Raw genomic sequence first — 16,359 nt, 5'->3', positions numbered from 1 at the left:
GCTTGTCGGAAGGTCGCAGAAGGTGTTTGTGTGATTCCAGGACACTGCAACCGTCATAAATGTGAGTCAGTTGTCAAGCATCCATGAATGTAAATCAAATGATCATGGGGATGCTGCAGCAGTCATAAGGGTGAAAAACGGTCATAAATCAGTTTTTGCAGTGCCGTTATAACTTCAGTCAGTGTGAACGGTTGTAAGCCACTAAGTGAGCTGTAAAGCTAAAGGGCTCCCTGCTTCCTCATCCAGGGATGGTTGGAAAGAACAACGAAAGGTTCCTGATCTTACCTCCCCTGGCTGTGGGGATGGGTCCGCCATTGGGGAGGTGGAGGCAGACCATAATATTATGATGGTGATTATGGCATGGGGAGATATGGTGGGAGACAGGGAGCAGGCTATTCTCGGGGAATGCAGCACCATTATCTTATACCGGTTTGTGTTCCAGTTCCTTGGCCTCGGCTCCAATACCCTTCAGTGTCAGCAGACCTTCAGCGGCCCTGACTTTTAGCTGCTGCTACTAAATGCCTGGTCAGTCAATAAAAAGGCCTCCCTCATTAGTGACTAAATCATTGAGGATAAGGCCAACCTGGCACGTATCACCAAGACCTGGCTGGGTCTGGAAAGGAGAGTTAGTTCTTTCGGAGATATGCCAAACTCGGCTTCAGGTGTGACATCAGCTGAAACTCTGATGTAGGGGTGAAGATGTGGTGATTGTCATCCAGGAATCTCTTACAGCTTCCATGGGAGCTGGGCACAGATCACAGAATGGGAGACTTGGTTCATTACATTGGGATCAGTTGAGATTTTTGCTGTTGCACCAACCTCCCTGCGGCACAGCAACCTCTTTGCCTGAGCTCCTTGACTCCATTTCTGGGTTGGCAGTGGAGTTCCCCAGACTTATAATGGGGAGTGGGGACTTCAGTCTGTTTTCTCTAGTAGTGGGAACTGAGACAACTTGGGAGTTCATAGTCACCACAACTGCCATGGACCTATCCTAGATCACCCCGAGCGCAATATGGGAGAGTGGTTGCACACAGGAACCGGTATCCATGTCAGGGCAATGGCTATGTAATTTGGAGGAGGCAATTAATCCCTTATCTGTTTTATTCCTTCTGGCAATTTTAATGGGGGTCCCCGGATCTCAGGGGGGCACTGAGGCTTTTAAACAGGACATCCCAAACCATTGCATCCAGTCTAATTCCACAGGCTAAGCAAGGCCACTAGATCTCACTATTTAAATTTGCCAAGGAAGCCACAAGATAAAAAGCTAACAAAATGATTTTTTAAAACATGTAATAGGGAGAAGAGAGATAGTTTGGTGCAGTGATTAAGGTGCCAGGCTAGAAACCAGGAGACTCTGAGTTCTAGTCCTGCCTGAGCCACAAAGCCAGCTGGGTGACCTTGGGCCAGTCACTCTCTCTAAGCCCTAAAAAGAAGACAAGGGCAAATCACTTCCAAAAATGCTGCTAAGAAAAGTGGAGGGACCTGTCAAGCAGGGGTGCTATTCTGACAGTTTCTGGAGAACCGGTAGCGGAAATTTTGAGTAGTTCAGAGAACCGGCAAATACCACCTCTGGCTGGCCTTAGGGTGGGGGGGGGAATGGAGATTTTGCAGTATCCTTCCCTGCCACGCCCACCAAGCCACGCCCACCAAGCCACACCCACAGAACCAGTAGTAAAAAAAATTGAATTTCACCACTGCTGTCAAGACTAGTTCAAAGGAACTAAAAATGAGGGGAGTGAGTGGCATGATGCATTGCTTCTGCAAACAGAAACTTACCAGAAGGGGAGAAAACCTCACTGGCCAATGGCCAAAGAAAACAAAGGCCTTGAAATGGGTCGGCATAGAGTTAGATTCTTATCATTTTAAACTCAAGTTTATACTATGAGAAAAGACAGTGTTCCCATCCCATCTCAGCTTTCTAGAACTGACGCAGGTAATTTACTTCTGGGACAGTAGCCCAGATGCCTAGTGTTTTGTAGTTTCCACCCCATCATATATCCACCTCCTTTAATACCTTCTAATAGGGTTAAAGTCAGGAGGCCTGGATAGAGTAATCGGCCACATGGAAGGTGGGCTTTTTTATTCAGATACTTCCCACAACTCCTGTGAAGTTTTGGATTAGAAACAAGTAAGATTCCTCAGAGGGGATCTAAATGGAAATTTGTAATCCGAGGCTTCCTTGAGCCAATTTTTGGCAAGCAGCAGAAGTTGCAAGGAACTTGGAAGGACTGCAAGTAAAACTAGCCCTCCACAAGTGAATTCTGAGAAAGGTATTAACAGTTCTTTATTTCCTTTCCTCAGCCTTTTTCCCACCCTCCCATCTTGTAGACTCTCAGCCCAACAATGCACATTTTGTTTCCTGGTATGCAATCCAGTATTTGTGCTTTGCAGCCTATGGTAATCCAGAATGGTTTATCGCGCTTTGCCAGGAAGCTGTAAAAATAAAAAAAAAATCCCTTATTCCGTTGGGGAAAGTTTTCGTCCCTCCCTTGAGTGCCAAGAATCCAGATTCAAATGTATTCCTCTCCAAGTGCAGTCATCAGAGAAAACCAAAGACCGTTTGTCAGGCCAGCTTCAGAGGAGCTGCATGCATTCTGACAAACTGCAGAGGTTTATGTTTTATTCACCAGGCCTGAAAAATACCTACCCGAATAAGGGGCCCCATAAATAAACCAGCATGATGAATATTACGCAGAATAAGAAGGGATACAGTGGGGGCCCTCTAGGAGCAGTGCACAATGGACAGGGAGAAAGAGAGGGCTTTCTTTGCGGCAAATTCTGCTTGATGTTCTAAATAAGGGGAGAATTTCCTAGAGAAATTCTCTTTCTAGAAATTCAGAGTTGGATATCAGTCTGCTGTGATTTTCCCCCCACCCCTCATCCCATAAGATAATGCTGTTATTTCATGCCAAAGGTGGGAAAACTTGGCATACTATTTCTATATTATATGCTCTTCCACCAGGTTGCAGTTACTAGAGTAGAAGTAAGTGTGCTAGCAGTCCTTACGTTCTTTCTTATGGTAACACCTCAACTGTCTCTTACTGGGGATATTGAGCAAGAAGAGGGCAGGTATGCCAAACAACAGTTGATGAGATAGTACAAATCTGGTAGAAAGCTCTCCATTTTCCTAAGCAAGGAATCTTGGAAGAATGAACTTTACTGTGGGTTAGCCTATTAATTATTTCCATGTTCTCATGGAGTTTGGGGGAAAGAATCATTGCATCAGAATATTTTTGTTTCTTGTTATGCAGCTAACTGGGTAGCTGGCATTTGTCTATGATTTGACCGCATCGTATATGAGGGACTGATTGCATGCTGTGGTTAGACATTCTTTGCTGTGAAATGGGAGCAGGTTGCTCTTTAAATTGTCAGGTAAATGGTTTTGCCAGATACTATTGGCAAGCAGTTTATTTTATGCTTGAGCTTCTTCCCTTCATCACAACCGCTTAAGAGACGAGGGCAGAGTCCCCCTGGCTCACCACTGGAACCGCATAGACGGATGTGTAACAAGCAGTACTATTTCCATAGTGGACTTCTTACCTCTGTCCACGCCCACTCAAAGATCTGAAGTGGTAGAAAGGCACAACAAATTGGATTTGACACCAATAGTTTGCTTCCCAAAAGTGTGGCCAAAACATTGGGCTTCCTGACATCAGCACAGCCTCAGTTGGTAATGGACATCCCAGTGTATCTCCAGGTGTTTCTGGAATTTGTATTGTGCATGTCCATTTTTGGCATGGTGAAAGGTGCCCTGGCACGTTACCTCAATAAGCTATGGATCTCTCTCTCTGGTTCCTCTGAATCCTTTCAGATCCAGATTCTGTCCAGACACCAACATCATCTCTCTTTTACTAAAGAAAGAATCTATGATTTAGCGCCTTTAATGTACATGAAGACGCTGAAGTCTAGTTGTGATTCAGGGAGGCCTTGGGTACAGTTTTCTTCTAGAAATGATTCATGTGCAGCCACCATAGGAATCGCTCTGTGTTTCAGCCTACTGCATGCCTAGTGCAACTGTATCTTTTCTTCATAAATTAAAAGAGGAGGGAGAATTTATCTAGTGAATGGGGAAGGATTGCTTCCATCCTCGAATATGATTGCATACAACAACCACCCACTTCTAAATGAAAAGTATAAGTACTCTTTATATAGCAAACATAATGTGTAGTTTGGTCCTTAGGGGTACTACTTTACAGTCACTCTCTTACTGCTAATCTTTTTTCCGTGCCTTAAGCAAAGGTTGCTATTTAGCTAGTTTTAAGACAGCCTACTGAATCTATAGCATGGGAAAGCGGATCTTGAATGTGGGTGAACGGCCTGCCTTAACATGACACCCCACCGTATGGCTACTTTTTCTTTCTACAGCTTTTCTGGAATTCCACCTTATCTGATGTGGAAGGCAAGGTTGGGCCTTTTTCTGCTTAGTTAATAAGGGAACATTCACAGCTTGTCTCAGCACCTTAGGCAAACAGAGTCTGTAATCTCATTTACTTCCGACATTCCGACAATGTTACTTGGAGGACCCACAGTAGAAGCTAGGCTGGTGAAATGTAGGAAGCTTGTGGCTACGTGCTACAAGATGACTCAGATGCACTCCTTGCAAATCCTGTTTTGAATATTGGCCTTGGTGCAGCTGATTTTTGTTTTTGTTTTCTTTTCCACATGGAAAAGGGCTGTCTATCTTACAAGTCCTGCAAATGACCCAGACAAGACTTCAGTGTGTTCCAGGAACTATTTATACAGCAAAAGCATTTAGCAACTTGCAAAAGGAAATCCTGTAATTCTTTTAAGACTTTTCCTCTTGCAAGCTGTTGTGTCTCTATGAAGAAGGAAATGAAAACTCCATTGCACTGTAGGACTTTAATACTTTTGGAATTAAGTACTTTGGTTTTTTTTCCCCCATTGGCTGCATTCAGTGTTTTTGTTTTGTGTGTTTTGTTGTGTTTTAGATACTGGACACAAATAAAGGGGCAAATCAAATTTAGGATGGAGGAAGGGATGAAAGTTTGGATGACTGAGGTACTTTGCCGCAACTCAATCATATTGTGTTCTGACAACTTATTAATTATATCTGACTTTTGGTAGCTTTCCCCATGATGAAAAATATTTTTTACATTCAGGGGAAAAAATCAGCTAGAAATATTCCCATTTCTACACCTCCCAAAATTGAACTTTAATAATGTGAAATGAAGTCTTATTTTCTGTTGGTGCAAATATTCAGTTTTAGTTAATAGTTGCTTTTGATGTTAAGTGTAGCTGGAGTGAGAAGTGCATGATGTGCATATGTGATAAAGCTGAGGACAGTTAGACCATCTTTGTACTTGGATGGGACACTGGCAAGAAATCCCATGACTGAACACTCACCTGGAAAACTAAACATTATAGAAGATAGCAATGGCAAACCATTGCCGTTGCTGTAAAGTTTGTTCAATTTTAGGGAAAATTTACCTTTTTTGTTTTGTTTACATTTATACCCCGCCCTTCTCCGAAGACTCAGGGCGGCTTACAATGTATAAGGCAATTTTATATTGACACATCTCTGTGTTCCCTCTCCCTCTCTCTCTCTCTCTCTCTCTCTCTCTCTCTCTCTCTCTCCCTCTCTCTCTCCCATTATGATGGACCCCTGGATTTTTTTAAAAGACAATTTCTATACCCCCTTTTTATTCACTTATTCTTGAATCTCCACATCACAGATTTCCTTCTCAAAAAGTACAAGCCATCAGTGATAACTGACACACGGAATACAGATTCTTTTAGCAACTCTTTAGGACTATGTTCCTTTTATTGCAAAGACATCTGCTCATTTCTGCATACTTCTTCAGCTGTGGAAGCCTAGTGGGCTTATATAGTACCTCCTGAAGCAAAGCATATTTCAGCAAATCCCCTAGTAATTTGTTAGAGTTGGACAAAACAGAGCATCCAGATTTTATGGGTTTCTTGGATATAACATTTATTCCTTTATTACCTAATTAGATATAGAAATACCTCTAATCAGAGTTAGAATTTATATGCAGCTTTTTTATCTTTGAAGATTTTGTAGACTTTAGTGACTTATGGTAACTAAGTAAGTTAAACCAGTATTATTATTCCCGTCTTTCAGTTTATGGACATGTATGGGATAACATTTCAGAATAATAGTTCTTCTTCAGCCAACTACTGAATTCACAGTTTGGTGAAGGTTTGAACTAAGGCTTAATGTAGTATATCTTTAGTCCCCACACTTTTCCTATTCTAGTTTCTGCTTTAAAGTGGAAGTGAGGTAGAGGAACTGGATTGTTTTGATATGGTAGCTTCCTATAAAACATGGAGAGAAAACCTATTACTATTTAGTCAGTTCTTATTCAGGCTGAGTTATTTACTTATTTAAAGGCATTCCTAGGTTGCCTCACTCTCTATGGTCAATAAACAATAAAACAGCAACAATGCAATTACAACAGATATCTACTATTGTAAAATTCCTATTGAAAAAACAAACAGCATAGCACCCCCATTCAGTTTGGGCCAAGGACACAACAAAATAAAAACTTTAATAAAAGCAAATTTACTTTCTAAAGTATTTTAAAGGAAGAATATATCTTTCCAAGATATTACATCCTATGAACTATAGTTTTCTTAGATTTATTTAGTGGCAAGGGAGTGTGTTTGTGAATGTCCAGCCTTTCATTATAAAATCATTTATCCAGCAGTCTGTCACCTCCCTGACATCTCACACTTCAATTAATTGTCAAGGGAAGAAATAATGAGGAATGTCTTCTCACTGTGTTTGTGAGAACAGTTGTGCTGGTGTCGCTATTTAGGGAGAGTCTGGCCCTTAAGAGGATAGTTGGAGGAGTATAAAAAATTTGGAGTAACTCTGCATTCCATTTCTCTGTTCACGAATTCGATAAAGAATTTTGAAGGACGATTGGAACGAGGTCCTAGATTATTCAGCCTTTTGATGTGAATTTTCCTGGGCAATTTTCCAGAGCACAACATTCCCAATCCTTAATTACTTTCCCCCAAATATTTTGTTTCACTTACCTTGGTTCACAGGAAAAAGACTTCCACAGCCTCCAAAACAGAAGCTAAGCTTCCAGACACAAAGACAGAAAAATTAGTTCCTCCAAAGCAAAGTTATCAAAGGCTACTTAGGAAGTAGGTTGGAGTGGATTTTCCAGCTGTCTCCCTGGGCTCAAGATCTTTGCCCAAAGTCTTCCAAAGGGGAAACAAAATCTTTCACCCTCTGGCATCACAATAAAAAGCGTGGGAGAAGCACATTTCAGTCTACCCTAAGTCTCTCCACAACAGAGGAGACTAAGAACCATGAAATACGATCACTTAACATTTTATGACACCTTTTTAATTGCCACTTGACAGCTGTAATCCATGGCTAAAACATCAGCAGAAGGTTCATGGAGCTGGCCACTGTTATTCATTAGTGTATTTTCCCTATTCAAATATTAGATTGTTGATACCATGGTGTGGAAAAAAGGAAAATAGGAGTGATCATTATGAAGGTAAAAAGCACATCTGTGGATGGGATGTGTATACAGTAGTGTCTCTATTATAAGAGATGTGCCTCTTATAATCTCCCTTTTGTATACAAGCATGTGTGGGTTCTCAAGTCCTGTGATTATAGAATGCATATGTTTAAACACCTATGTCTTCAGAAAATAAAATAGATGATAAGAGATGGGCATTCATTTACCAAATTATTATTTATCTCTTTTTATAATTCAGAACTAGAATTGCAAAGTGTAAAGTGTAAGTTTGTAAAGTGGCTGTGGACTTTTAAGCAAGTTAAAAGAAATTACTTCTTTCTCTAATTGTACAAATTGTAGAATTCCTTTCATTGAATCATTTGAAGTTTCAAAACGTAATCAATTTAAAGGTTGTCCCATTATAGCAAGCATTCAGAAGAAAAACTAAATACTCATTTGGTAATCTCAGCTGCAGTCTCTGAATTCCATGTCCTGTGGTAGTCTCTGTTTGCTAAGAAGGCCTTGCTACTTAGATTAAAATTGCAAAGTTTTAATCAGAACTTTACAAATCTGTGAAAAAAAATTTTTTTTTTTGCATTTGGATTTTTTGAATGTTCATATATTTTTGCCACTGAACGTGATCAGAGCTGAATGCTGGTCCTACTGAGTTATAACTGGAGTATGGATGAACAAATAGCATCATCATTCGGTAGTTAATTTTATAAACAAACTTATCCAACATATAATGTGCAATGAAAAGTATAAACACTCCATTATATCGAATAACTAGCTGCACCATCTGTAAGTGTAGTAACTGCAAGCAGATACTTTGTGTAGTTGGTAATCTGTTTCTCACACTCTGCGTAGAAATGCTGGTCTGTTTCTCCTTGGCAAATGCTTCAGTTCAGTAACATTTGAGAGTTTTCTACCGTGAATTGCTCATTTTCAGTTCCACTGCAACATCTCTGTGTAAGTTATGGACTTTGCCATGGCCATTCCATTGAATTTGTTCTTCATGAGTTCTCTTGGAGGCTTGCTTGCGTATTTGGAATTATGACCTTTTGCTGCATGACCCATTTGTGCTTCAGCCTAAATTGACAAACAGATGATCCGATATTCTCTTGTAGAATTTTCTGATACAAAGTAGAATTCATGCTTCTTTCAAGGATACTAAGTCATCCATATTCAGAGGCAGCAAAGCACCTCCAATCAAGGACCCACCATCTCTATGCTTAACAATTAAGCATAGATTGGTTTCTTCCAGCTATAATAATGATGATGGATCCTAACGGAAATTACTTTTGACCCCTCTATCCATAAAATAGTCCTCCAAAAATCTGTAGGATAATTCAGGAACTTTTTGGTAAACTTGAGATGAGCATCAATGGTCTTCTAAGTGATAAATGGCTTCTGTCTTGTTACATGCTTCCCATTTATACCCAATGCTTTTTTGATGGTCATAAACATTGACACAAGATTAATGCAGATTCCTGGATGTTTCGCTGGGGTTCTTTGTGACTTGTTGTATGATTTTATGCTGTGCTTTTGGAGTGATTTTGACAGGATGGTGACTCTTAGGAAGATTCATTATTGTCTCAAATCTTTTACATCTCAAGACTATGATTCTATGGATGGGTAAAGACTTTTTGGTAATCTTTTCCAGACTGGTAAGTATTAGTGACTTTTTATAAAAGTCTTGAAAACATTTGGTTTGAGTGGAGCATCATGTGCTTACAGAACCTATATAATGAGAATATTGTTATGGATGTTTACTTATGGCAAGGATAATCCAAATCATCCCTGCTTGATAAATAAAATGCTCATACAACTGCCTGTAATTATCCCTTTAATTGAATTGATTGACTGAAGGGAAGATCACATGTTTGGTGACCTTAGTAATGAAATAAGCGAATAACAATGATGTTATTTATTCACTGAGATTTCATGTGTGTATGTGTATGAAATATCAGTGAATAATATATATACCGTATATACTCGAGTATAAGCCGAGTTTTTCAGCACGTTTTTTGTGCTGAAAAACGTCCCCTCGGCTTATACTCGGGTCTATACGGCTTATACTCGAGTTTTTTTTTTTTTAAGCCCCTCGGCTTATACTCGAGTATATACGGCTTATACTCGAGTTTTTTCTTTTTTTCTTTTTTTCACATTTTACCGGACGGCGCGGGGAAGCCCTGCCGGTGCAGTGAGAGGGCGGGGCGGGGGAGCCGCCAGCCTTCTCAGCTGAGGGAGGGAGGGTTTCCCCAACCGGTAGGTGCCTCATTTCCCACCCTCGGCTTATACTCGAGTCCCCAGTTTACCCCAGTTTTTGGGGTAAAATTGGGGACCTCGGCTTATACTCGGATCAGCTTATATTCGAGTATATACGGTATATACTTTCTGACCGAATTGTAGTTGCAGCCTGCCAAATGCATAGACTCAAGCTTGGCTGTAAAGACTAAATGTGTATTCAGTGTACCATTATCAAGAGATGTTTCAGGACCAATTCTAGTTCTATACAGATGTATACTTTGCTGCATCATGCTGTGAAGACAGCATGCATGCGCATGCGCACACACTCACAAACACACACACACGTATTCTTTCTTGCCAGTTCTTAACCTGGACGTTGCAGTGGTGGCAGAAAATGCCTGTTTAGAAGAGGCCAGTGAGTTATAGTAATGGACATTCTTTCAGCTGTCTGTATAGCTCATAAATCTATCCTGCTCTGAAAGTGCAGATGGTCCATAATCGTCCATCATCTCTGAGTTCAGCACTGGACAGCTCCTAGGTGGGTTTCTCCTGAGAGGCTGGTTTTTCCCCCCCTTCTATTTCTTTTTCTTTTGCAAACTAAACTGAACCACATCGCAGCAGTGCAAGGCTCTCTGTAATGGAACTCAGGTGAATAAGCAAGCCAGCCTTCATCCATGATTTAGAAAGGAATGTACATTAAAAAATTTGGAGGTTAGTAGCAACCAGAGGTGGGTGGGAGATGGCAAGAAAGCCTGAAGATTATAACTGGGGTTTACAACAAATGAATACAGTATAGGCCACCACTTTGGGCAAAGATGTCATTACAAAAAAGAGGCACTCATAAACTTTTCCCAATGTAAGAAGATATGCTGTAAAGAAATTTGGAAATAGGAAACTCTGTAAACATGGCCAAGTTAAGTTTTTCTTCCTTGAATTGTGTCTTGGCCTTGGTATAAGCTAAGGACCCAGCTAGATTACTAGTGTTTCATACTGAGATACAAAAGTTTATTTTTAAAATGCAGAACTATGTTTCATTCTTTAACGGAAAAATTTCCAGATAAAACGGACCATGAACTGTACACACTGGCATCCAATTGGAAGCATCAGAGATTATAAGAAAAATTTCAGTTCAAATAAACTAAGAATGGGAGAAAAGCATTTTTGCTGAACCGAATGAGTTAGTCTTTAGTATATAAAGAAAAAATATCCCAGAATAATCTGTATTCCCTTGCGCATGTATGACTGCCTGGGCTCACTTGGCCAAACATGTATCTTTGTTACTCTGATTAGCAATCCACGTTCCCACCATAGTTGTTCAAGGCAATATGCGTTAATATTTTTTCTTGCATTTTAACTCCGCTGTGAGGTAGTTAATGGTCTGTAACAAATCCTGTCACCACTGTAGTTTGCAGATTTCTTGCAGGAATCCCTATCGCAGGCAGGCACAGGAGTCACGCTGCAAGCAGTTAGCCCACTTTATACAAATACTGATCTCTGCATTATGCAAGTTAGCTAAAGGCAGAAAATTCCTTTAGCAGATCTGTTTCAGTTGAACATACACCACTGAAACCACCATAGCTTTACCAGAGAAGCTTCCTGCCTTTTTCTAACCCATAAAAAAAAGAAAATAGAAATCCCTCTTCTTCCCTTCTGTTATACAGACAGAAGCTTGTATAATCTTCTGAATCACAGCAGTGGTCCTTGTGGATCTGGGAACCGACAAGCTGCTGTTAATTTCAGAGAACTGTAAGTAGGTCTCACTTAATTGTCACACATGTAGTCATTCTCACTTCAAAGCCACTTGAAAATTTGTCCCGCTGTATTTCAAAATGATCCCTTAGCTGTCAAGCTACTGGATCTTTAGAAACAATAATAAAAAAAAACAAACCCAGAGAGATTCTCAAAGTAAAAATAATAATAATTATGTTTTATGGCAAGGTTTATGTTAAATACATTTTTATTCCACCTTCTCCTTTTATTTCTACAACAAGGAAGAAGATTAGACCATAAACCAGTTATGATTGTAGCACAAGATAAGGTACATTTCAGAGCTGACTATTTCTCCCAAGTTTTTTTCTGTCCTGATTTGCCACTGATCTAGCCATTGTGCCACAGGAACTTGTGCTAAAGAAGGGAGAGTCAAAGTTCATTTTAATATGGTCATCAAAGGTTGCGCTTTCATTTCTAGAAGAATTATATCATCCTATCTATATCATTTCTTTATTATTACGTAAACCTCACTTTAGGAATGATGTGTGTTATATTAGCATTTTGTGTGTGTGCTAAATATAAATGTTGCTGATCACTGTCTGCAATATAGAGGTATTCCAAGCCTACAGTAGATGGTAGCACTTAGCTGATCTTGGCTGATCTCAAAAAGCCAACTAGAGTTGCACCGATGTAGTATGCACCGATGTACTACTTGTATAGAAGATCTACCAGAAATAGATATGGAAGAAGGCAATGGCAAATCATTTCCTTATTATTGCCAAGAAGACCGCATGAATGTGTCCATAAAATCATCAGGAATCAAGCTCAGTTTGAAAGAATCTTACATGTGGCTTGACTCTTGTGTGTCAAATAGAAATAAAGGCAAATAGTAAGTGGTGAAATCTACTTACCTTCCCTACCAGTTTGGAAGTGCTCCACTCATGCGTGCACACATGTCACTTGCGCACTTGGACCCTCTGTGCATGTGCAAACCCTTCTGCACATGCGCAGAGGGTAAAAAACAGGTTACTTTCTGGTTAAAACCAGGAAGTAACGACTGGGTGGGTGGGCGGAGCCTCATGCTGCCGTCGCTACTGGTTCTCTGAACCAGCCACTGCCATCAGCCGAACCGGTCTGAACCGGTAGCATTTCACCCCTGCAAATAGTTCATACCCCATGTAAGCTCTCAGTCTGCTTACATCCTTCCTTCCGGCAGGGTGAAACTCCAGATCTGCAGTGCTTCCCCTACATTTGATTCCTTTGGCAGGGAATCCGATATGATTTATTGGTGTGCTGTAATGTTTAAATATTGTGCTTAGTGGAAGCATAACTTAACTACTCCAGCAAATAGCAAAGCCCAATGCTTCCTCATTATATCGGTGGGAATATAGCCAGCATTCCGAGATCCTTACAGAGCCTGAACTCAACTGTTTGCATCTCTCCTCCTCCCCCCTCCCACAACTGTGGTTTGTTGTTATTTTTTTCCCTTCATACAGGAGAGGAAGGAATCAGAAGATTTATTTCCTGTGACCAGGACTTTCTTGCAGCATTAAATAGTCTTGAGCATCTTTGGAGTTTATAGTATTTTACTAGGTCTAGATGTTGCCTCCAAGCAACCTACAGAAATCTGATTTTTAAAAAACCCATAACATTCCTCTTTTTATTAGCTTATATCTGCTCCCTAAAGAACAGCGGAGTGTTTGTCTCCCAAATACTAAAGTCCTTTACTGTGTGCAGGAAAGATTAGGAAAACAACATCGCCTCCACAGAGAGGAACTTTCTCCTAGTTGATTGCTTCACTTTTTCCTGTCTGTTAACTGCGGCATACTTCCCATCAGCTACACTCAAAATAAACCTTCCAAATGTTTACTGAGAATAAAGAAGGTGTTTTGATAACAGTCGATAAAATATAAACACGATATTAGTCTTTCTGCAGTAAGAAATGCAGAAGAAATCTTTGATTTCACACTTCCCTGGAAAATTCCACTGCCTGACCATCTAATGCAGTACGGAGGAGTTTCACTGTCACCATTTTACTTTGCTGCTTCTGTCATAGGCATTAGTTTCTATTAAATGCCTCCATTAACTTCATTAAATGTACCGAGAGATATCTAAAATGAATGGGGAAGTAGTACAAGACAGGAAAAGGTAAACTCTTCTTGCACCGAGAAACCCTCTCTTACAGACAAGTAGGTCTGTTTGCCTTTCTGGAAAATTGCATCCTTACATACATTCCACCTCACATGTATTAATGTGTTCGGGTGAGTGCGAGTGGGAAGGAAACACTTCAAAGAGATTTTACCTTAATTGGCTTACAGTAAGTCAGTCGGAGACTTTACCCTTAACAGTTTTCAAGATTATGTTTTCACTCCTGACTAGCATTAAAATTGCTTTCCTTAAATCTGGATTGTTCTCCCCCCACCCCATTTGTTAGCAATGTTGACAGTGAGGAAGTAGGAAAGGAGGAGGAAATGTATGTCCTTTCCAAATTCTCTCATCCCTCTTCTGACTGGCCATACTTATTTTGAGAGCAAGTGGCTCTTCGGGTAATTGTGGCCACATTCTCATTTAGGTCAGCTGGACGGAAGCATCTTAAATGAACTTTGTCTTTAAAGCCTGTGGATGAATTAATAATAAAGAAAAAGAGTTGGTTGTTGAACATACATAGGGGTCCATTCTAATTTCCTTTTCTCAGCAAGCATCTGATAGGTAACACCTTGCTTCATGCAGGAGACAATTCCAATGTTTTGAAAGAGATGCATATATATTTGTTGTTGTTGTTAGTTGCGAAGTCATGTCCGACCCATCGCGACCCCATGGACAACGTTCCTCCAGGCCTTCCTGTCCTCTACCATCCTCTGGAGTCCATTTAAGCTCATGCGTACTGCTTCACTGACTCCATCCAGCCACCTCATTCTCTGTCGTCCCTTTCTTCTTTTGCCCGTAATCTTTCCCAGCATTAGGCTCTTCTCCAGTGAGTCCTCCCTTCTCATTAGGTGGCCAAAGTATTTCAGTTTCATCTTCAGGATCTGGCCTTCTAAAGAGCAGTCAGGGTTGATCTCCTCTAGGACTGACTTGTTTGTTCACCTTGCAGTCCAAGGGACTCGCAGGAGTCTTCTCCAGCACCAGAGTTCATATATATTACTGCTGGTCATTGGTGAAGTCTGTTGGTTCACTTGCTTTATATTCTGCCTTTCTGTATGGGGATCAGAGTGTTTTGTTCAACCCTACAAACACTTCTGACAGACCTCCAGGGAGCTTTATACTCAGTATAATTTTGCCCGGTCCTTCGTGCATTGTTTCTCAACCTTGTCAACTTGAAGATGTGTGGACTTCAACTCCCAGAATTCCCCAGCCGGTATGCCAGTTGAAGTCCACACATCTTCAAGTTGACACGGTTGAGAAAACAATGGCATAAGTATGAAGGGCACTCCGTCTTCTAAGCAAGGCAAAAAGATTTTTGGTAGGAAGGTAGCTCAAGGAGAGGCAGGTAGAGTGGCATTAGATAAGATTGGGTATAGTGATGAGATAATCCAGCCGCTGGGAGTAGTAATCGCTTACATGGCAACCCCTGTCTGGGGGTGAAATATAAGCCTTGCTTGAGGGGTAAGAAAGGACAGCATGCAAAGATATATCTCTATAAAGAGTGACTTAGATTTTGAATAGCCAGCTTTAATGTGCTTATGGTATCTGGAATAGGGTAGGACTACTATCAAGCTGGTATATGCTTAATGAGAAGGGTTTAATGGGGTGGGTTGAAGCCTTGGCTGGGAATTAAAGATACCAACATTTATTAGACAGAAGGAAACCCTTTTATTAAACACATTAGTCTGGCAAGCAAGCTTTCTGATGGGATCACCCCCAAGGCCAGCCCGTTCCCTGGAGATCTCTTAATCACTTTCTTTGTGTTTCTGTGCCTTGTCATCAAGATTCCTACAGGCACTCAAAGAGCCGGCAACTAGCTGATTTCCGTTAAACAAAACCTGTTTTTAGTCCCAGTTCAGTAGTTCTGAAGGAGAGATCACAGAAGAATGCTGTCCCTCGGGGAGTTTATACTCCAGAGCGCATGGAGCATATTCTTTGTGCAAACCCAAATTCTAGGAGCAAGTCTATTTGCAGAGTATAGAATTCCCACCGTCCTTCAGGACTGCCATTAGTCTTGGGTCAGCATGTTCCCAATAGGTATGGTAAGAGGTCTCAGTCACAACAGCAATTTTCATCCTTTGGGGTCACAATTATAATGTAATCCTAAGCACGTCTTTCTTCCCTTCCAATTTCCCCAACTCTCAATGCTGTGCATACTTTACCTGATAATAGTTACATGTGACCAGACACACAAAGGATTTCACCAATAGGTCCAATACAAACTATTTTAGATTGCAGTTACAGAACACTATACCATAGAACAAGCTGGGTAATCTGAGCATTTAATGACATGTCAGAATAAACTGGTTTGAGATTCAAAGGCTGGATGGAATTGTAAGAATGTTGAGCTAGTGATCTTCAAAGAACAGTAGACAAAAGACGGGGGAATCAGAACCAATATGTATATGATTGTATATATTGTAGAACCTTAGTGAATAATAGCTAAAAGTGATGAGACAAGAATGAAGAATGCATTGCATATTATGCCTCATTTAATACCACAGGTTCACACTGATCTCTGGTTTTCCAAATAGTACAACTGGGCTCCAATTTGCACTCTCCTTGGTGTCTGCAGCCTATCTCAGACATAAGCAGGTAGCTCAGCTTAGCCTCTTTATTTTAAAAGGGTTAGGAAAGCAGGGTTTTTTTTATTTATTTGTTTGCTGGGATTATATATTTCTCCAGTCGTTCCAGATTCTGAGCTGTTCATATACCCAAGTTCTGTAAATAGGATTAAAAAACCAAAATGATAGTTAAAAATATGATAAACAAACAGAAGGGTGAACTAACAAAG

This window comes from Ahaetulla prasina, chromosome 2 (genome assembly GCF_028640845.1).
Source record: "Ahaetulla prasina isolate Xishuangbanna chromosome 2, ASM2864084v1, whole genome shotgun sequence".
NCBI lineage: Eukaryota > Metazoa > Chordata > Lepidosauria > Squamata > Colubridae > Ahaetulla > Ahaetulla prasina.
The sequence above is the reverse complement of the archived record's forward strand: the minus strand, read 5'-3'. Positions refer to the sequence as shown.